The sequence below is a fragment of the Muntiacus reevesi genome, chromosome 5 (assembly GCF_963930625.1).
Source record: "Muntiacus reevesi chromosome 5, mMunRee1.1, whole genome shotgun sequence".
NCBI lineage: Eukaryota > Metazoa > Chordata > Mammalia > Artiodactyla > Cervidae > Muntiacus > Muntiacus reevesi.
The window spans coordinates 106,408,615-106,431,990 of NC_089253.1; the positions used below are offsets into that span (position 1 = coordinate 106,408,615).

Consider the following 23,376-nt stretch of genomic DNA (forward strand, 5'->3'; position numbering starts at 1 on the left):
CACCCCGGTCCTTACAACTGTCATTCTCCCATGGTTTTCCGTGCTGGACCCAATTTGTACGTAGCATACCAAGTCCCCTGAGCCAGGCTTCCTAAGGCGCCCGACACCGAGTTTCCTTTTTTTTTTTTTTTTTTTTGGCAAATAGGCAGGGAAGCCTCTTTGGAAGGCAACCACCTGCGCTGTTCCATCTCTTCCCTTCGCCTTGGAACAGGCAGCCTCTCTAGCAGGAGATTCTCCCAGGATGCGGGCCAGCGCCAATCAGGACGCTCGGCACCTGCCCCCAGGGCCCGCACCTGGAGGGGCGATGAGGTTCTCGGCTCCGGGCAGGGCCAGTCCTCCGAGCGCCGGGGAGGGCGGAGGAGCCTCACGTGGGCCTCCCCAGCCCGGGCGCCCGGAAGGACGCGCGCAGACCCCGTGGGAGCCCAACCCCGGAGCCGCCGCCGGAGTGGAGCCGCTCAGAAGAGGTAAAGAGTAAGGCGCTAATCCAAGCCGAGGTTCCCCAAAGGAGGCAGAAGGGAGGGCGCGCGGCGGGCGGAGGACCACGCGGGGCGCCCGGCCAGCGCGTACTTTCGAGGGCGCCTCCGATGCCGGGTAAGCGCGCCCCGGGATCGCCGCCCTCTGCCCATCCCTATCTTGGCCTTGGCGGTGGCCATGCCCGGCTGGCTCTGGGCACCCGCTCGCCTCTCCTTCTCGGAGCCAAAGCAGCTCTCTCCGAGGAGGTGGGGGTGGGAGGTGGGGGGAATGTCTCCGGCCTCGTGGCCAGGCCCCCGGGTCCCGCGGTCCCCGCCCCGGGGCGGGCCTTGCCGGGTCCCTGCCCGCGGCCGCACGTCCGCTGCCCGCCTCGGCTCGGCCTCGCCGACCTGCTCCGCGGCGCTTTCCTCCCGGAGGGACCCCCACACGGACGTGACTGCTGCGCCTCGGCGCCCGCGAACTTCCGGGGACCATGCGGCTGGCCCCGAGGTCTCGCCCGGCGCGCGTGAGTGAGCGGGGCTCGGGGCGGGGACTGAGGACCCGGGGTGGGTGGGAACGGTCCGTTCGCGCGGCCGGGTGGGTCCAGCGCGCGGGCGCCCCCGGGCCAGCCTTGCAATTTGGGCTCGATGTGCTGATGGTTTTCCTGAAGTTTTTAAAAATAAGTCGGGCGCAGGTGCGTTCGCGAAGCCGGTTCGGCCTCGCCGGTCCAGGATCGCCGGGGGCTGCCTGCCTGCCTCGGGGACAGAGAAATCGGACTGTCACCCGGGCCGGCTGTCCGCCTCGTCCTGGGCCCCAGGGCGGGCATCCAGCCCCGCATCCCTCGGGCAGCGCGCGGGGAGGAGGGCGCGGCGGGTCTGGCTGGAGGCGCCGGCCACATCGGAGCTCCGCTCAGCGGCCGGGAGGAGGGTTTGGCTCGGGTAGAGAGATCCGGAGGTGAGCGGAAAGCAGTGTCGGGGTTATTCCCCCCCATTCTGCTGCTCGCGCTCCCGTAACTCGGAAGTCTGGCTGGGATGGACGAGTAGAGCGCCCAGCGCGGCGCCTGGGAGATCCTCAGGGCAGGGGTGGAGGACTTCCTGGCTGCTCTGAGCCTCCCAAGGCGGCGAAGGAGGGCAGGGGTGGAGAGCTGTCTTCTCTGTCGGTGTCTTTGGGCTATTTAAACCACCCATGCTTTTCTGCCTCATCTGGGCTTTGCTTTTCTCTGGGGCCCTGCAAGTCTGCTTCAACTACTTTAATGTGGCGGAGATGCGGGTCGGGGGGCCGCTGTCCAGCGCGCAGGCTGGGGGCCCCCGCAATCAGTTGAGGCACTTTGTCTCTTCCTTTCCAGTCCGCTCAGCTGCGGACTGGGAGGGACCTGGGCTACGGGGAGGGTGGTTTCCACTAGCAGGACTCCGCTGCGATCCTAAGGAGGCTGCAGAGTAACTGACACGGGTCGCTGTCTACACAGTCTTATCTCTGTGCCCTGCCAGGTCTCCCCCGCTAGACCCACGTTTTATACCGTGTAAGAGACAAACGATGTTGGACTCCATAACCAGCAAGTTCACTTTGCCTGCGATCGGCTGGGATCTGGAATCAGGCGGAGGTGGGGGGTGCGGAAGGCCGCTTTATTTCTGTGCTAATGAAGTACTTGAAATTACATTTGAATCTTGCCCTTTTCCTTCAAGACTGACAGAGGTGGAACCTAGGGGGAGGAAAGAGCAAAGGAACATTCTCTGAAAGCAATCATAATTTCTCAGACGTCTCCCAGGAGGGTCCAGGTCCCATGGAGGAGATCTAAGCCAACGGAATACAGACATGCAGGGTCAGATCTGCACTCATGTGGTTTCCTGAGGTTCAGCCGGGGCATTAGACATCAGCAGCAGGGTCCTCCTTACAGTTCTCTCACTGTCATAATTCCTGCCATCCTGGGGGTGGGGGGTAATGAAATGAAACAGGACCTTGTGTGAATGGGGCAAGTCTCAAGTTCTTTGGGAGGAAGGGGTATTATATTATATGCATAGATACAAGCCCAGCTGTGAACATCTCTGAGATTCCTGCCAAAGCTAGAAATCTGCATGTAGTTGACCTCATCAAAAATAGTGCTTGGGGAAGCTAAGATGGGGCTCTGCTGCTGATGAGAGCAAGTCCTTCATGTTTTGCTCAAGGATCTCTGTTTTGTCTCTGACTTGCCCATCTGTAATTGGAAATGAGCTCTGCCTAGACCAGAGAGCCCTCAGCCTGAATACAAACGTCATCTGGCAGCAGAGGAGCCTGGCACAGAAACAGCCCACCCCTCACCCAGAAGCCCTGCAGGGGATTTTAGTGAGCTCTCCTGCTAACTTTGGAAGGAGCCTGGGGTGACTTGCAGAAGGAGTTGGGAATCCTCCGGGTGGCCATTTAACATAAGAGCCTTTTGCCCCGGCTGGGCAGTTCAGGTCCTGTCAATTGTGAAAAGTGCCCTGAGGTTTAGAATCTGGCCTGATGGTTATTAACACTAATGAAAGCTGCTGCTGTTTGCTAACTACCGTCTGTGTGCCAGAGATAAGGCTTTGCAAAAGATCAGTATTATGATCCCCATATTTCATGGAAATATGAAATTTCATATTTAGGAAAGGTTAAGCAATTTGCTAAGATCGTAAAGCTCGTCAGTGGCAAAGCTGTGCCTGGAACCCAGGTCTGTCTGATTCTGTCTCTGCTCCTTCCACAGGGCAACTCTCCTCCCCCCTAAGAACAGACACACATGTGGGAGCTGAAAATACAGAACGTTTTGAATAAAGACTGTTATTTGTAGGTCCAAGGGATGTTTGTGACCCCGTTAGACTTCAGAGGACGTGCTGTCCTGGTAAAACTAGATGCTCTTTTCTCCCTCTAGGGCTCAGGAGTTTAACTCATACAAAACAGATTAATTTCTTTAGTATGTAAAGTGTAAATTGAGGTGACATTTATTTACCGTTCAGTTAGCAAACATCAAAAAGATGGATAAACTGCCGATGAGGTTCTGAGAAAACAGGCAGTTTCATACATTGCTGATGGAAAAGTAAACTGGTAGTACTCCTTTGGAGAGCATTTTAGACGCATTTATCTATATTAGTAATGCCCATGCCATCTGACTCAGTGATTCCAACTTTAGCAATCTGATTTGCCCTTGTTCTTCCATGTGGCCACAAAGACATGTATCCATTATAGTATTGTTTGAACAGTGAAAGAACAACCTATATGCTCATCAAAGGAGAACTTGTGGTACTTCCAGATAGTGGAATACTGTTCTGTTCATCCACCAAAAAAAAAAAAAAAAGATTTAGGAAGCTTACTATTATTATATAACTGATAGAGGACAGTTTTCAAGGTAGGGGCTAAGTGGAAAACATTATAGGGTGTGTATAATATGCTACTGTTCACGCTATAAAAGAGAAGGAAGAAGAAGCAATTCAAGATATTTGCTTGTATTTGCATAACCATATACACAAAAGCTAATAATATCTGTTGCCTCCAGGGAGAGTGGCTCTGTAAACTCTTTATGCATTTTTACTTTTGAATCATGTGAATGCATGAACTATTCTTAATAAAAACCTCTTTCCTTGCCCTGTGTCTGACATAGTCCCTCCAGCTCTTCTCCAGCTGAACAGTGTGGGGCAATATTCCCCCTGGGTTGCTTGCTTCCCTTTGGGATAAAAGCAAAAGTGCTGTGAGACCACACAGGGCCCATAGGCTCTGGGCCATCTAAAATTCCTTTGACTTCATGCAGGTTTTGCTTGGAAAGTTGGGATGAGAGGTGTTTTAGCCTCTCTGAACTGGGTAGGGGAGATATGATATCTCCAGCCTTGAAAACAAGATGAAAAACTACCAACTATCCTTTTTACTGCCGTATTTGTTGTTGTTTAGTCGCTAAGTTGTGTCCAGCTCTTTGGGACTCCATAGACTCTAGCCCACCAGCCTCCTCTGTCCATGGGATTTTCCCAGCAGAAATACTGGAGTGAGTTGCCATTTCCTCCTCTAGGGGATCTTCCTGATCCAGGAATCAAACGCACATCTCCTGCATTGGCAGGTGGATTATTTACCATTGAGCCACCTGGGAGAGCTCTCAGGATGGTATTGCCCTATTGTTCCTCTATACAGGATAAAGCATCAGCACCTGGATCGCATTAAACAAGGGAGGGGAGGAACACTGTGGTTGGACTTCAGAAAGGGCAGAAGAGATCTGTTTCTGGTGTTGCATTTGGACCTCAGAAAGGAGAGGAAGGGAGATACGCTTGAAAGAAAAGTTTTGAAAATTGTTCTGGGGTGTAGGAATATATTATTGACCCAGAGGAGGAAGGAAAGATATTGATGCAGTTGTCCATGCATCAGTCAGTATGTCCCCAGAAACCCCTTTGGGTGCCCCCCATCTGCACAGATGCACAGTTCAGCTCCCCACACCCCCATGCAGCCTGGAAGCCATTAGATGCATGAAGGTGGTTGGGGGCAGGTATTAAGCACTGACTTCCCTCCTTCAGGTAGGACAGGCTGTTGAATAGCAGAAGCAGTGGAAGAAAGGCTTGCTTCTAATCACATGAGAAGAGGCCCTCCCGCACTGTTAGGTGGGAAGATTTCATTGGGAGCTCTCTCTGTTCAGTTACTCAGCTGAGCGCTCTGCCTACATTATCTCATTTAACCTCTTGATCAGGTACACGTGAAAACCCTTTGCCATCAAGCAACGACAACTTTATGCTCTCCTTTCAATGGCTTTTCCGATCTCTGCACGGTAACCTGCAACACAGGCCTAGCGGCATCACAGAGGCGCTTGCAGACTGAGTTTGGGTTATAACAGCATGTGGCAGAGCATTCCACGCTTTGATGGATGAGCTGGAATCTGTGCAGGCTGGATAGGTTTGTATAAAGCAGGGTTCAGGGACAAAGCAGTCAGCGCTCTTGGTTTGGATTTTCATCTTTCTTGTTTCTGTATCTGTGTGTGCATTAGGGCTGGGCTGAGTGGACTGCAAGTGTGATGTTCCCTGGGGATGGAAGGAGGAGGAGGGGTTGTCTCTGCTTTAGTCCAGACACCAGTGGTGTGGAGGGCTCTGAGGATGTGCTTGGGAGGCCGGAGGTCTGCAGTCGAGGAGGGAGATGAGCAGAGTGGCCCCTGAGCCCTAGATCTGTACTGGGAGTCTCTCTGCTGTTTGGGGAAAAAAAAACCAAAACAGCCTGAGAGCTGAGAGCCTTGCTCACTGCAAACCTTTCTCCTCCCACGCAGCTAACTGGCTAGGGCTCACCTCTGACTCCCATTCCACTTCAAAAAGAAGCAGTTTGAATTTTTCTCCAAATAAATTTTGGAGCACACAGGCTCCTTCTCTATGCTGCGGTTGCCAATAGGGGTGAGAGCAAGAAGCTGGATGGGAGTCTCAGCTAAGGCTGTCAGGACCCAGCCAGAAGGCGGGAAAGTCAGATGCCCCATCTATGGATATTTTCAAAAAGTCACCTTATGACAAACACAGAGATGCTATTTACATACGTACTAGCAGTGGATGATCAGCCTAACGCACTTCAATTCAGAAGATGCCTATTGTTCAAGGCACTGGGGAGACAGAAATGTGAGCACAGCCTTGTCCCCAGATCTGAGTTGCCTGAAAGGCAATCTGGGAGAGAAACATTAATGTCAGCAGCAGGACTTTGCAGACCAAAGAAGTCAACGCCAAGCAGAGGAACAGGCAACATGCTGTCACATGCAGGGGCTAGGGTGAGTCAGGCTGCCACGGTAATACTGATAGATTATGAAGGTCTTTTTGGAGGAGGTGAGTTTTGAACCGAGCCTTCAAGGTGAAGTATGATTTTGACAGCTAAGCTCAGGAGAAAGGGCAGAAGTGGCTAAGAGAACAGCTTGGGCAAAGGCACAGGATTATGATAGAATGTGGAATGTTTAGAGACACACTCGTATCAGCAAAATGTCATGATTTACCCAGTTTCTGCCTCAGGCACATAGCTTTTGCAGATACTTAGAGAATAAAACTCTATATCCCCATTAAATAGGTGGCCATTATGATTTTTTTGTTGTTGTTCTTTTTTGGTGGTAAAATCAACAGGGCTCGATGATGGATTAGATATTAGAAGTGAAGCTCACAAGGACAAGACTTGTAAAGCTCACAAAGACTAGTAATAGGTTTGTATCAGATTCATTGTACTTTAAAGAAAATACAGTGGCTGGTATTTTCCATATGTGAGATTTACGTTTCTGTTGTATCACACCGCTGTGTCACTGAGTTGTTCAGTTGGGAGGCAGCGTAGCATAGAAGGAAGAGTACTGGGACCAAGGATGTAGGTTCTGTCTCACTATTTTGTTTATTCATTTATTCAGTCATCCATTTATTCCTTCATTCAACACACATGATCCATGTGCCTGGGCCACATGCTGGGATCACTGGGGAGGGGTCGGAATGGGGGAGAGAGAGAAGGAGGGGAAGGTAAGGAGGGAGCCAGAGAGAAAGAGAAAGGGGGAAAGAAAAGGAAAAGAAAAAGAAAAGGAAAAGGAAAAAGCAAGTACCCTCCAGGAACTTGCAGTACATGGAGGAGATCATAGGAAGAGGTGATAAATATAAAAATAGGGACAAAGGGCAATGGGAGAGGCTAATTGCTAAAGTGAATAACCAACCTGATAAATTGTATGAGATACCTCCAAGAGAACAAATCAGAAAGCTAAAAACTTTCAGTGGGTCTCAAATACTTGCTCATGTAGTAAAACCCATGGGAATCATGGTGCTCTTTAAAGAACCCCATGCAATATTTATATAGTAAAATAATGGCTGAATGTATAATTTTGAACTAGATCCGAGAACATCCTATGCCAGACTCTATCACAGGCATAGAATCGTAGGTGTCACATTTTGAGAAAACTTTCTGAAACAAAAACTTTAAATTGAGAATATTCTGTCAGCTCGCTTTTCCTCCCTGAGAATTGAGGAATGACTGCCAGGTTTCTATTTTAGTGCAGGAACCCTCAGTCCAGCTGGTAGAACATCAGGCCTCCACGGGAGTGTGGTTTTGGCAGTTCGAAGGTTGTGGATGACTTTAACAAGGGCAATTTCAGAGGAGTGACGAGGCTAGTTAGAGTTGAACTGAAAAGTGAGGATCGCATTTTTGAGATATTAACAAATATTTATTGAATGTCACAGGGGATACCATGTTCAGTTTAGTCGCTCAGTCATGTCCAACTCTTTGCGACCCCATGGGCTGCAGCACGCCAGGCCTCCCTGTCCATCATCAACTCTCAGAGTTTGCTCAAACTCATGTCCATCGTGTCAGTAATGCCATCCAACTATCTCATCCTCTGTCATCCCCTTCTCCTCCTGCCTTCAATCTTTCCCAGCATCAGGGTCTTTTCTAATGAGTCAGCTCTTCACATCAGGTAGCCAGTATTGGAGTTTGAGCTCCAACATCAGTCCTTCCAATGAATATTCAACAGTTATTTCCTTAGGATTGACTGGTTGATTTCCTTGCAGTCCAAGGGAATCTTAAGAGTCTTCTTCAACACCACAGTTCAAAAACATCAATTCTTCAGTGCTCAGATTCCTTTAGAGTCCAACTCTCATATCCATACATGACTACTGGAAAAACCATAGCTTTGACTAGATGGACCTTTGTTGGCAAAATAATGTTTCTGCTTTTTAATATCCTATCTAGGTTGGTCATAACTTTTCTTCCAAGGAGCAAGCATCTTTTAATTTCATGGCTGCAGTCACCATCTACAGTGATTTTGGAGCCCCACCCCTCCCAAAAAGGTCTGTCACTGTTTCCACTGTTTTCCCATCTATTTGCCATGAAGTGATGGGACCAGATGCCATGTTGAGCAGGGACAAAAACCAAAATAGTCAAAGCCCCATCCCTCATGAAGCTTGAAGTCATTAGGAGGAAACAGATTTGTCACAAGGGCAATATAAAGTGACACGGTGATAAAAGCTATAAAGTAGAGGCACCTGTTGAGCTTTCCTGGTGGCTCAATCAGTAAAGAATCCACCTGCAATCCAAGAGACCTGAGTTCAATCCCCTGGAAAGATCCCCTGGAGGAGGAAATAGCAACCCACTCCAGTATTCTTGCCTGGGAAATCCCATGGGCCGAGGAGCTTTACAGGCTATATAGTCCATGGGTCACAAGAGTCAGACACAACTTAGCGACTAAACCACCACCACTAGAGACACATGGTACATTATAAGAGGGTTTCATGGATGGTCTGAGGCCACTCAAGGAGGACCTGGGAAGTCATCCTGAGGGAATGCTGATTGAGCTGAAACCTGAAGAGTGAGCAGGAGTTAAGGATGTGAGGGGATTTTAGGAACTGGGAGAGAGTATTCTAGAAATGAAGAAAGGCTGTGGCTACAGGGAACCTGGTATGTTAAGATGCCAGAGGCCAGTGGGCTGGGGTGCAGAGAGAGAGAGAGAGGGAAGGACAAGCACATCAGATGATCAGGGGAGGTAGACAGGGGTTAGAACGTGCAGAGTCTGATTTGCCACAGGTAAGGATTTGATGTTGTTTCTAAAGCAGTGGGTAGTCACTGAAGCAGGAGGGCGACGTAGTCAGATTTTCCATTTCAAAGAGATCTCACTGGTTGCATAATGTGGATCATCTGTTTGAAGTGGTCAAGAGTATATCCAGTGAGATCAATCTGGAGACTTGTGAAGTAGTCCAGGTGAAAGATGACAGATGACAGACTTGGAAGTATATAGTAGACATGGAAAGAAGTAGGCAGATTTGAGAGGTCTAGAGGGTAAAAGGAACGGGAAGTGGTGGTTTGGATGTGAGAGTTGAGAGGAAAGTATTGTGGGTAAGTCCTAGGCTCCCAGTTTTGTGTGGTGGACGGTGGTACCATTCCCTGAGACAGGATATAGTGGGGGAGGACAAGACTTCAGGGCAAGCATCACGAGTTCAACCTCAACCATGCTGTACTTGAGAAGCCTTTGAATCATATGAAGCAGGAGGTTTGAGAAGTCTGGGCAGGCAATACGCCTCTTGTTAAGTCATCAACATCTGGGGTTCATAGAAACCATGGCACGGATGAGGCTGCCTAGGGACTGAAGATGGGCTCAGAAGAGAAGGCCTGGGGCTAACTTCGAGTAGAGTAGGATGATCCTGAAAAGTAAACAGAGAAGGGTGATCCAGAGAGATAGGTAAAAACCAGGAGGTGAAAACTTCATGAAAGCCAAAAGCAGAGTGTTTCCTGAAGAAAAGAGAAAGCAGAGGTGCTGCTGGGAAGTGTGTTAACACGAGCACCAGTAAAGGTCCATTGGCTTTAGAAACAGAGATCATAAGTGATTTTAAGCAAGAACTTCAGTGATGTGATAAACAAAAGTCAGATTGTAGTTGATGGAGGAAAAAGTGGAAAGTGAGGAAATGGACACAGCTTATAAAAATGTCTTTCCAGATATTTGGCTGTGATGGAGAGAGAGGGTAGTTTCATTGTTTTAGGAGGAGGCAGTTGAGCACATTTAAATGCCAATGGAAAGGGTCCAGTTGAATGGAGAAGTTAGAGGTTACAGGAAGGATGATTCATAATGTGAGGTTCCTAAGAAAATGAGAGGACAGTACTGAATGTGCAGGTGGAGGGACCGGCCTTAGGATGGAGCGGGACCGCTCTTGGAGGTAACTGGAGAGGGGGAGGCTAGGATGAGTGGGTGTTAGAATGCTTGAAAGTGCTGGTGGCAAGATGAGGATGTTGCCATCGATAATGAGAAGAAAGAGTGGATAGAGGGGAGACGGGGCATTCTTTTAGAATAGACGTGATGAGGACAGTGAAGAGAGAAAGGGTGATGTCAGTAAAGAAAGAGGATAGTATCGAAGGACTTATTAGTTGTGTGCCCTTGAGCCCGTTTTCTTACCTGTAAGATGAGGACAATAACCATGATGCCTTCTCCATAGAGTTGTGCCTGGCACATAGAAAGTGATCCATAAATGCAAGCTACTCTTTTATCCTTATTGTCAGTGGCTAGCACAGTAATTGGTTTTAGTATGAAATAGTCATCAATACTCCCAGGTAGTTAGTAGCTCAGAAGTAGATGGCCACCCCTCTGTCTCCTGCTTGTCTCACATCCCATCTCTGAGGCACCCATCTCTTTCTTCTCCTAGCACTTGGAAGCTTTTCTACTTGCTTAATGCTCAGGGATTTGTACATGGTGCTTAGCCAGGGCAGATTCTATTAGGGGATTTAATCATATGGGCAGGGCATGGGGCCAGGGTGAAAAGAGAAGAGGTTCAATTAATTCAAGAGCCCAATCTCCTCCGACCTCATTCACATCCAGAGGACAGAGCATCTGCAGAACTCATTCCTTCATTCCTTTCAGAATGTCTATTGAAGCCAACTTCTCATCAGGCCTGCATCCGGAACTGAGATACAGAGACGAATAGGAATGGTTTCTGCTCTCCTCCTATTAATCTGATCAGAAAAATGTTATAATGACTGTGTCACATGTTGGGAGCACAGGAGAAAGAGCCAATAGCTGTGCCCAGACAAGGCAGGGAAGCCTTTCCGAACAGGTAGTGTTTGAGCTAGAACATGAAGATGAACGTCTTTGCAGACAAGAAAGGAACACCTTTGCAGACAAGGAGGGAGGCCTTGCAGGCAGAGGGAGGCCTGGGAGTCTCAAGAGACAGCAGGAGCAACTGGAAACTGCATATAATCCAGTAATGTCAGAAAAGGAAATGTTAGATTATGAAGATGAGTTGAGAGCCTGGCATGCTGCCTCCTGGGCTAAGGACCTTGACTTGCACCAGCAGGAGATGTGGAGACACTGTCGATTTTTGATAGAGGCAGTGATTGGTCAGGAGACAGTAGTGGTAGTCTAGGTGAGGGCTGACCACAGAACGAGTTTCAGTGATGTGGGTCCGAGGTATGGTCACCTTAGTGGATGAGTAAAAAGAAATTAAAAGCCATTGGCATTAAGGAAGTCATGGAAATTTGAGGCTAGGATGTTAGAGAGGTCATCTTCGTACAAGTTGAAACTTTCTGGGATGACTGCAGAAGCTTAGATGATGAGACAATTGCTAAAGTCCTCAGTGAGTGAGGGAGTATCAGTGATGGGGCAGGGAATAGAGTGGAGAATACTCAAATAGCATAGAGATCTCACACGAATAAGGGTTTTTTGCAAGATAGTGGAAATCCAGCACTCTAGACTCTACTCCTGGAGAGCAGAACAGACTCATGGAAGATTTTAACTGTTGCTTGTGTCCAAGGTGAGACAGCCATCATAAAGCAGGACATATTTCCAAGGTGCCAGTCCACTGCTTGAGGACACCATGCAACACTACAGATGGGCACCCACAGATTCAAGAGCTCAGAAATCAGCTGAGTGCTCATGACGACGCCACAAGCCAAGATATTATCCTTGGTGGAGTCCCTTTCCCAGCCCCCTCAAAGAACATTTCCAGTCTCTTTGTTGAGGTCTTGTCCTCCCACTGGGGCAAAGGAGTTGGGCAAACTGCCTCCCTCATCCCAAGGTGCTGGCTTTTCAACACCTGTCTTCTCTTGGCAGATGGGTTTCATTGCCGACTTACTTCTTTACTAGGCATCCACTCTGTACCTAGGCTGTGCTGGGCATATTGGAGGATTCAGAAAACTACCAGACATGGTCCATGCCCTCAAGAATCACTCTAATTAGAAAAGTTAGACTGGTACAGCCGGAGTAGTAAGAGTAGTAGTAAGAGGCTGTGTCCAGACAGTCAGGAAAGGAGGTACAGGTATTGAGCTGTCTAGTCAAGGGTTGGTGGCTCAGATGGTAAAACATCTGCCTGCAGTGCCAGAGACCTGGGTTCAGTCCCTGGGTCAAGAAGATCCCCTGGAGAAGGAAATGAGAACCCACTCCAGTATTCTTGCTTGGGAAATCCCATGGACAGAGGAGCCTGGCGGGCTACAGTCCATGGGGAAGCAAAGAGTTGGACATGACTGAGCGACTTCACTTCAAACAAAAACAAGGAATCTGGAAAAAAGTCTTCCAATTTTTGGATGAAGGAAGAGGCTTGAGAAAAGTGGTGGTGCCATTCACAAAGATAGGAGATTCAATAGTGGAAATCCTTGGAGGGGAGATGAAGACCTCTGATTTGGAAATGGAGAGTTTGTAGGCTTATTTAGGTGGAGACAGATGTGGGTCTTATTTGTCTATGTTGATAAAATGGCAAGTTCTGAGCAGGCATCAAGAATAGATGTTTTGTGAGTTCCCTGGTAGCCTCGTGGTTCAGATTCCAAGCTTTCACTACTGTGGCCCAGGTTCAATCCTTGTTTAGGGAAATGAGATCCCGCAAGCCACACAGGACAGCCTAAAAACACGAGGAGCCAAAAAAGGGAGGGGATATATGTAAACCTATGGCTGATTCATGTTGAGGTTTGACTGAAAGCAGCAAAATTCTGTAATACAATTATCCTTCAAAGAAAAAGAAAAAACAAGAGGAGCCAAATGAAGACAATGGTAATAAAAAGATGAAGAAGTCACATACTTTAGAAACAGTTAAGAGAAAAATGGATAAGATTTTGTGATTGATCAGATGTGAGGGAAGAGATTGGGATGACTTACAAGTTACTGGGCATGGGGACTGGGTAGATGGTGCATGTGTACTTAATCGCTCAATTGTGTCCCCTTAGTCATAGCCCACCAGGCTCCTCTGTTCATGGGATTCTCCAGGCAAGAATACTGGAGTGGGTTGCCTTGCTCTCCTCCAGGGGATCTTCCCCACCCCAGGAGTTGAACCCAGATCTCCTGCATTGCAGGCAGATTCTTTACCATCTGAGCCACCAGGAGGCCCAGTTAGATGGTGGTACCATTCATTAGGAAGAGAATGCAAGAGGAAAACACTTTGCAGAGAAGAGCAGGTAAAACGATAAGGCCTGTCTGTTTTGGAGCATTCGAATCAGAGATTCCTGTGGAATAGCTAAGCATACAGAGTCTAGGAGCCACTTGGTGGTGTGAGTCTGAAACTCAAGGAGTATTCAGCCCAGATATATAGCTTTAAGGTCATACTGTCATGCTGCAAGAGACTCTCTGAGCACCTGATGATATGGGTTCACAGATGTTGGTATTGTTACTGGACTCTTCATGCTTTGTTAATTGAAAGGTCATATGGGAAAAGGTAGGTTGGTTGAGAATGCTTCTTGTAGCATTTCTTTCTGTCTCTATTAACAAAGCCTGGATCAGAGAACATGCTGCTTCGCCTTGAGAAAGAACACTTATCTGGATGTCAGAGCTTTCCTTAATCCAGGTCATCTTCCCAAATATTTCCCTCCTGACAGACAAATAGTAACTGTAGACAGCATATTAAAAAGCAGAGACATTACTTTGCCAACAAAAGTCTGTCTAGTCAAAGTTATGGTTTTTCCAGTAGTCATGTATGGATGTGAGAGTTGGGTCACAAAGAAAGATGAGTGCTGAAGGATTGATGCTTTTGAACTGTGGTGCTGGCGAAGACTCTTGAGAGTCCCTTGGACGGCAAGGAAATTCCACCAGTCCATCCTAAAGGAAATCAGTCCTGAATATTCATTGGAAGGACTGATGTTGAAGCTGAAACTCCAATTCTTTGGCTACCTGATGCGAAGAATTGACTCATTAGAAAAGACCCTGATGCCAGGAAAGATTGAAGGCAGGAGGAGAAGGGGAGGACAGAGGATGAGATGGTTGGATGGCATCACTGACTCAATGGACATGAGTTTGAGTAAACTCCAGGAGTTGGTGATGGACAGGGAGGCCTGGCGTGCTGCAGTCCATGGGGTCACAAGGAGTTGGACACAACTGAGCTACTGAATTGAACTGAACTGAAGGGGGATGAGAAGGAGCCAGTCACATGAGGAATGAGGGGCTGAACAAAAGGCTTTTGCTGTTTGAAGAACAGAAAAAAAAAATAAAAGACTTGTTGACTGGGGCCTAGGTACCCTTTCAAAGGGAAAAGTGATAAGATGAGACAGGAGAGGTAGGCAGGAGCTAGATTATGAGAGCCTTATAAACCATGGTGTTCTAAGAGTACCCCAAATATTTGTACAGTGTTTTAAGTAAGCAAGAGATATGCACAGGTTGATGTCTGAAAATTATCTCTCTACTGAGCGGCAGCCAGTTGGGAAATGATGCCAGTGGTCCCAGGCAAGAGATTGGGGGTGGCCTGGATCAGGGCCATGGAGAGCTATGGATGGATTTGGGATCTGCCTTGCTTGTTCCTGGCGCCTCACATATTCTGGTCATATCCAAGGGTTGGCAGTACTGGTGCAGGGGCCACCTTGCCTTTATTCAGAAGTATTTGTTGAGTGCCCGCTGCACACCCAAAGAGTAAGACACTCATCCAGGCAGCCCAAAGTCTAGTAGGGAAAGAGACACACAATACGATCCCAGAGTGTGGAGGTGCCATGACTCTAGAAGCATGGAAGTTTGTGGAGGGGGAGGTAAGCCAGTCTAGGGGGAGCAGAAGAGTCAGGGGAGGACAGGAGGAGGGGACAGCTAAATTAATTTACAAAAAAATAAGTTAACCAAGTGAAGTGGTGGGGTGGGGAACAGGCATGCCAGGCCTAGCACGACCCAGCGGAAACCCAGAGGATGCAAAGTATGCACGGAAGGGCAGAAGCATAAAAACCAGGGCAGGGGCAGGAGAGGAGGCTGCAGGGTTGGCAAGAGCCTGCCGTGGATTAACCTCTGGGCCTCGAGGTGAGAACAGGAGCAGATGGGAGGCGTGCGCTCTCCAGCTCCCAATGTATTCTCCCCCTGTGCATCCCCCGCTTGCTACCAGAGCCTTCTCTCTACAGTCTAGATCAGCTTAAGACCTCTCAAAGTTCCTCTCACATTCTGTGTCCCACAGAGGTCCCCGCAGAGGCTCCCAGGGGCGCTCACCCTACTCAGCTTCCGCCACACCAAGTGACTTGCACCAAACCCACTCTCTTCCACGCCATGTGCCCTCATTCACGCTGCTCCCTAAATCCTAAACAACAACAGAAAGAGAGCACAAGATTATCATCACAGGTAAAATAACTAATATGACAGAAATGTTTACTAATCAGAAATTAGCAGCCACTTAAAATGACGTAGGGATTTCCCTTGTAGTCCAGTGGTTAAGACTCCACCTTCCAATGCAAGGGCTACTGGCTTGATACCTGGAGAACTAAAGTCCCACATGCCTTGGAGTATGGTCAAAATTTTTTAAAAAATCATGTAGAAACATACTTGACATGAAAAATTACATATGATCTGTAGCTAAATTATAAAGTGGCATGTACACAGTATAATCCTAGTAAGCATGTGGGTATATGTCAGTATGAGAGTACAAGAAAAAGTCAACAGGTCTTATCTCCAAGCAAACAGAATTACAGGAGATGTTAGCTTTTGTCTTTTGACTTATGTATCATATTTTAAAAATTTCTAATACACAGTTATTACTTTTACAATAAGAAACAACAAACAAAGCTGCTCTAGGGACGTGGCTGGCAATGTTCCCAGGGGTGACTGACCTCCGGCTGGTTACCCTGACTGCTGGTTGTAGACACAGCAGTATTTTTCTCCAGGATGACTGCAAGCGAGACTAATTCATTAAGTGCTTTCAGTCCTGAAGATGACAGAAACCAGGAGAGCATAAAGTCTCGTTACTACGACAGCCAGTAGCCTTGATGTCTGTGTGTTTATTTATTAACAGGACTTTATGTATCCATCCTCCCACCAGTTCCAGGAGCCTCACAGCTGACTTTGATACAGATCACATTTTCAAAATGGTACAGCCCATCCGTCAGAAGAAAGGCAAGGCTGTCTCACCCGAGGATTAAAACTACAAGAACGTTGCCCTTGGAAGCAAAATGAGCTTGAAAGATACTGACAAGGGCTGGTGAGGGGTTAGAAGAATAGTGTGCTGAGGAGCAAACTGGATCCGTGGGTCGCTTTCTTTAAGTTAATGATTATCGAATAATGACTTTATTATGCAGGCATTGAGTGTGCTTCTGTCACCTTTGCAGCAGTTTTATAAGGAATTATTCCCATTTTAGAGCTGCTGAAACTGAGACTCAGAGAGGATGAAGAACTTAATTTTTAACACAGCTATTTCTTCAATGAAACACCCACTCTCCCGCAACCCGCCCTACTTCATGGATATGGCTTAAAGGCAGGGGATTTTAAAGCTTAGAAAATTTTCTATTGATTTTGGCTTAGAAGTTACTCAGCATCAAGTAGATGCCAAATGCTCTCGTTGAATGGATGGATGAAGGTGTGGGTGGATGGACAGATGGACAAAGAAAGAATGGTTTTTAAAAATCATACAAAGGCAGAGAGAAATGATCATGTTAGAAACCTATCTCACAGTTTCCACAAATGGACGTGACCAGGATACCATAGGTCTGTCTGTTCTCTACCAGAGATTTACAAGTCTATGCCTGTAATGGGAGTAAGCATCAGGAGAGACATTTTTCGAATGCTGGAGAGGAATGGGACCCCGCCGGGTATGTGGGTCAGTCAGTCCTGTCACAGCTTGGGGAGGAGAGGTGCTGGCTTGGTCGAGTTCGTGAGTAAAAGCTTAGATGTCTGCTGTTCTCCTTTGCAGACTGGTTACTATGGTCCTACTGTGTTCTAGCAGTTTGCCTGCCTTACTCTATTCTCGTGATCTCGGGACACAGAGCAGTAAGGAGACCCAAACAGCACTGCTTCATAAGAAGCAGAGCTTTATTGTATTTTGTCAAGGTGGTACCAAACTGACAGTTTTCTCTCGGCTCAAGTGAAGAGCTGTTTTTCTCCATGTGTGTGCTGTCAGCTTTAGGAATGCTTGACATCAGTTATTGGGTCAGCAAGTAGAAAATGAAGGAAGCATTGGTTCACATGTCTTATCTCCTGAGTCATCTTCCTTGCTCTGCGTGGAAGAGGCTCACACCTTCCTTTTTCCAGCTCTGCCTTTGTCAGCTAGCAGCAGGAACGAAGGCCCTAGTATCCAGACCACTGTGGGAGCCTAGAAGAGAAATACTTTGGGCAACACGAAGGTCTTTGTCTTCTAAGGGGCTCAGAGCTTCCTTAGAAAGAGAGTGTCCACCAACTTTAGATCACAGAGCAATGGCATCGGAGTAATGATGAAAAGCCTGTGAGTGAAGGGGCTGCAGAACCCTCAACGGGGTAGTTTCTTCTTGGAGGCAGTTGGGATGGACTCTGCTTTTTCCTATTCTGTTTTTGCTCTAAGAATGTGAGCTTCTTTAATCACAAACCTGATGAGGTTAATCTGGGAAGACCTGAAGGCACTGACTTCTGAGAAAGGGCACTTTCTCATAGGACACTTAGAGAACTATATCTGAGCCTGAGAGGAGATGCGCAGTCTCTGGTGGTAGGCTGTGGCAAGTATCACTTTCCAGATGTGGAAACCGAGGGCTAGTCTTCCCCCACATCCTCCTAGAATGGCAGGGGAATCCTAATGCTTGGACCTGGGCAGAGGCTGCAGGACAGGTGCCTTCCCTTGTTGGACAAGAGGCAGTTTTCCGGAGGCCTCCCCCAGGGGTATGGGAGAATCCAAATTCCTCTCCTTGATCTTCCCTGGTGCTTCCTCGCCAGCCTCATCCTGCCCCAATTTGGATTGGGGAACAGCTTTTTAATATTATCTCTAAAAGATCACACACATACACATACACACCAAGTGAGCTCTTTGTGTTTTATTCGGGACATCATAAATGACTCTCGGGCTGAATAGAAACCTGAACCAATCAAATAAGTTCCCCAGGGGCTCCAAAGAAACAAGATTCACAGAACTGGCTGGCAGCACTGAAGAAAATAGAGCTGATGGAGACCCCCACATGGGTGTGGGGTGACCTTGACAAGGGAAATACTAGTCGGTGTTTTGATCTACCTTCTTTCTCTCGGAACACTGATGCTGTTGGATGCATCAGCAACAGGCTCCTGCTTATTTTCATAACACCTGGGCAGACAAGATGGGGAAAACAGCAAGGCAGATGAGAGGGTACCCATGTGAGCCACAGATGGAGAATGAGCCCTGCTGAAATTCCTACAAACAGGGATTTCTCTAGTGGTCCAGTGGCTAAGACTCTAAGCTCCCAAAGCAGGGAACTTGGGTTTGATCCCTGGTCAGGGAATTAGATCCCACATGCCACATATGAGTTTGCAAGCCACACTAACAGTTCACATCCCACAACTAAAGACCCCACATGCTGCAATGAAGATCGAAGATCCCAGGTGCTGAGCTAAGATGCTGTGCAGCCAGATAAACAAATAAAGAAAAATAAATATTAAAAAAATTCCTACGGACAGGCTTTGAGGTTCCTAAACTAGAAACAGGCTACCTACACTCTGATTGTATTCGAACAGCTCAAATCCTATAATCTCAAAATTTTCATATTACATTTACTTGTCTTTCCTTCTGTATCTCATCTTTTACTCTTCTGTGGGTGGTGAGGTTATCAGGCATCGGTAGGGCAACCAACTTGCCCAGGCCTTCCAGTTGTAGCACCGAAATTCTCACCTCCAAGGAACTCTTTTGGTCCCAGGGAAACCCAGATGGTTGGTCACCCTAAAGGTATATCACTTCTTTAAAAGAAACTCGTGTGGAGGGAGAGTGTTTCTCCAGGTTTCTTCTGGAGGCGGTCTCATGTGGTAGTTAAAGAGTGGGCTCTGAGCACGTGGTCAGGGTGCACATCCTGGCTCTGACTCACATCCATGCCAGACCTGGGGCAAGTCACTGGATCTCTCTGCCTCGGTTGCCTCACCCAAGAAAAGGGTATAATGGTAATCCGTACCTTAAACATTGCTATGTGAAATTATATAAAGCAACACATGTAAAGCACTTTTATTTAAAACAGTACCTGTTAGTTGCAGTTATTTTGTTAACAAATGTCAAAGATCACAGGAACTCAGAATCGATGGGAAGCCCTCCTAGATTTAGTCTTGTGCGTACATGCTGTCGCTTCAGTTGTGTCAAACTCTTTGCAAACCTAAGGACCATAGCCTGCCAGGCTCCTCTGTCCATGGGATTCTCTAGGCAAGAGTACTAGAGTGGGTTGCCATGCCCTCCTCCAGGAGATCTTCCTGACCCAGGGATCAAATCCGCATCTCTTACGTCTCTTGCATTGGTAGGCAGGTTCTTTACAACTAGCGCTACCTGGGAAGCCCAAGAGTTCATCTCAGTGACCCCCAAATTTAAATGTGATTCACACATTGTGGCCACCCCAGTCTGTGCCCCTTTTCTGTGTCTCCCCACGGTGGTGACAGCTGCTGCTGGTGGAGGTTGCTTGGTCCAGCCTCTGAGTGGATGCCACACCGCTTTACCTGGTGGCAGGGGTGTGGGGTGTGATGGGTAAGTGTGGTAACTCTTGATTGTGAATGTGCACACAAAGCACCTAGGGATCTTGTTAAACCTTGTTAAATGTGGACTCTGATTCAGCCGGTCCAGGTGAGGCCCAAGATTTTGTATTTCTAACAAGCTCCCAGGTGATGCTGCTGATCCAAGGTCCACACTGTGAGAGCAAGCCCACAGCGTATGTCAGCCTGCATGAGTCTGAGCAAAAGCCTAGGAATATATTTCCCCGTGCTATACCATAGGACCTTGTTGTTTGTCTAGCCTATATATTGACATAGTAGTTTACATCTGCTAATCTCATACTCCCAGTCCTTCCCTCCCCTACTTTCCTCCCGCTTGGTAACTACCAGTCTGTTCTCTGCATGCTGTGTTCTGTAAATAGGTTCATTTGTGCCATAGTTTAGATTTCACATATATAAATATATATATGTATGAGAATGTCTGTGTGTGTATAACTGAGTCACTGCTATTCAGCAGACAGAGATTGGCGCAACATTGTAAATCAATTACACTTCAATTAACCAAGCCTATGAAATTCATGCCCAACAAATTCCTGAGATTAGAGAATTAGTCCTGTGATCGGGAAGATCCCTTGGAGAAGGAAGTGGCAACCCACTCCAGTATTCTTGCCTAGGAAATCCCATGACAGAGCAGCCTGATGGGCTACAGTCCATGGGGTCACAAAGAACTGGACAAAACTTAGCAACTAAGCATGCAGGCCTGAGGGCTGGGATGGGAATTTTTTGCTTATTTTCAGCATCAGAGTTGGTTCAAGACTATTGCTTTAATCTGACCTCCTCACTCACTGTGTCCATGGCTTTCCTCTCTTAAATGGTAAGAGTACCCCTCCACTGCCCAGGAATCACACATGGTGAGTGACATGGGGCTGCAGAAAGGTTCAGAACTACTGGCCTAAAGAGACAGGAGCCCCTAAACCTGGGACTCTGGTGTCCCACCCAATACCCCCTCAGTCACCTTGCCTGGGAGGGGCCTGAAACTTCCTCAGCCACCTCTCGGAACATGAGTCCGGATCTTCCACCTCCACTTTGGATAGAGATCCAAATAGATGGATCTGAGTACCAAAATAAGCATAAACAGCAAACCCCTCACATTTGAGGAACCTTTATTCCTTCTCCAAAGCCTTGAGCAGGCGTCCCGTTGCCCTCCGTCTTCCCTCTGGGACTCTATCAGGCACCAAGACAGGATCTAGTGCAGTGAATCCGTTCTTTGCTCCGCGCCTCTATAGATGCGGGAGGAACCTTCCCTGGAGAGGTCAGAGAAAACGCGCCGGAATACCAAATCTGCCGGCTGCTGCCTGGCTTCCCCGAGGCCAGACTTGTGCTAACTTGAAAAATGGCCTTATGATAATGAGCCTTAAAAGCACTCCACAGACCCCGGTGCCCTGGGAAGAGACTGGGGGATTCAGTCTTCTCAGCGCCTTCCCCTCCACCGCCACTCTCAGCATCCCGCGCTTCTAATCTCCCACACGTCTGCCGAGTGTACTACACATTTGTATCTGTCACTTCAGATCCCCCCGCATGGCTGCTCCCAGCCAGCGGGGCTTTCTCCTTTCTTCCCAGAATGTTCCCCGAGGACAGCCCAGCCGGTGATAACGGTTCCAGTTTCTTTGTTTCTCTTTGGTGAACCCCAGCCCCCAACGCCGACCTTACAGGACCCAGCCCCTGGCGCCCCCTACCTTCAGCCTGGTGGGATGCAGCCACGTGTCTTCTGAGGGATCCCACAGAAGTTCCTAAGTTTTCTGAGAGTTCCCCTCCCACCCCGTTTCCCTGGGTGGCTCCCTGGAAGAGAGCAGTGGTGTTCTGAGGCACCTCCCAACACAGATCAAAATAACAGCAATTGTATTATGTGCCTCCATTTCCTGCAACCAGAATGGACCCCCAGAAGTTGTTGTTTTTAATTATGGTGGAAAAACGTAACAAAGTTTAAGGTCTTAGCCATTAGAGTAATTTTTTTCTTGGCCCCACAACATTTGAGATATTAGTTCCCTGACCAAGGATCGAACCCGCACCCTTGCACTGGAAGCACAGAGTCTTAACCAGTGGACTCCCAGGGAAGTCCCGGTCTTAGCCATTTTTAAGTGTACAGTTTGGCAGTGTTGAGTATATTCACGTTGTTGTGGAACACATCTCTATAGAACTTCTTCATCTTGCAAGACTCAAATTCTATACCCACTAAACACTAATTCCCCTTCTCCCTATCCCCAACCCTTGGCAACCACCTTTCTACTTTCTGTTTCTATGATTTTGACTACTTTAGATGCTTCATAAGAGTGGGATCACGCAGTATTTTCACTTTTGCGACTGGCTTATTTCTCTCAGCATAATGTCCTTGAGGTTCATCCGTATTGTGATCTGTGAGTGACTTCCCTATTAAAGGCTGTGTAGTATTCCATTGAGTATATCTACCACATTTTTTTTTTTTTAATTCTTTCATCTGCTGATAGACAATTGGGTTTCTTTCTTGGGTTTTCAACTCTTTATTTTGCAACCGGTCACCTACATAAACTGAATGACTTGCCCACGACCATACCACCAATCAGATGTCTGTTTGGTCAGGATTTTATTGTTGTCTTCTGGATTTTGGAATCTGCATTTGGGGAGGTCTGGTCCAACCTGGCGTTACTGGGATAGACCTTCTAGGCTTTTTACAGACTGTCAAGGCAGGTAATGGCATCCAGGCCAATGACTGTGAACCTATGAGAATGTTTGGCTTTGAGTTTGGTGTGGTCAAATGCCCTATGTATATGGACTCTGGATTTTTATGATATTAGGCAATTATTGTTCATTTGTTTTGGGGTGCTAATGTTATTGTGTTATATGTTTTAACAAGAACCACTTTTAGAAATGCATACCAAAATGTTTATAAATTAAATGCATGGTGATTTAGGGTATGCTACAAAATAATCAGGAGAAGGTATGGATGGGACAGGCTGGGGACTCATTATAGCATTCTCTCTACTTTTGCTTTCTGTATAACCATACAGAAACTATGTATAACCATAGTTTATATATATATATATATATATATATATATATATATATATATATATCTACATACATATAAAGTTTAAAGTTTTATTCTTTAAAAAACATTTTTTCATCTTACATTTGGATAGGGTGATATATGCCCACTTTCCTGGAACTTAGATTCTTACTGAAATAGCACTTTTGACAGTTTTCAATGGTATATTGCAGAGAATAAACTACTGTCACCATTGGACAAATAATGTAAAAATGAACATACAAGCCCTGCAGGATGTAGAGATGATATCAGCAAATAGCCCTGTGGCTGAGGGTCAGTGGCATGAGGGGCTCAGATTTCACCCCCAGAGCATCACAGGCTCTAGGCTTTGCTCTTTCATCTTGGACCCGAGGAGCTTTTCCACCAGACCCTTCTGTCAGCAGTCCCCAGCTTCCCAACTTTTGAATATTTGGCCATGATATGAAGCAGATATGTTAGTTTGTTGTTCAGTTGTTTACACATCCATTCATCTGCCTATCTCCAATTCATCCCCTTTTCTAACCACCCACGTCCAAGCAATACTATCTGTGTTTGAGTTTGCCTTTTAAATATCTCCCATCTGCCCACTTTAACCCATAGCCATGGCCATGCCCCTCATCTACCCCACTGTCATCTTAAGCTCGGTTATTCTAAC

At 47.3% G+C, this 23,376-nt stretch overlaps 1 protein-coding gene across 2 annotated transcripts in view; it reads left to right on the top strand.

Moving 5' to 3' along the window:
- The first annotated feature begins 419 nt into the window (after window positions 1-419).
- Window positions 420-23,376, top strand: part of LOC136169167 (protein FAM163A) — a 90,539-nt gene continuing 67,582 nt past the window's right edge. The window contains exon 1 of one of the 2 annotated variants that reach the window (XM_065936961.1): window positions 420-464. The gene's annotated coding sequence lies outside the window, so the exon portion shown is untranslated. Of the gene's footprint in view, window positions 465-946; window positions 977-23,376 lie in introns of those variants that run through there. The other variant, XM_065936962.1, reaches the window with a different exon arrangement.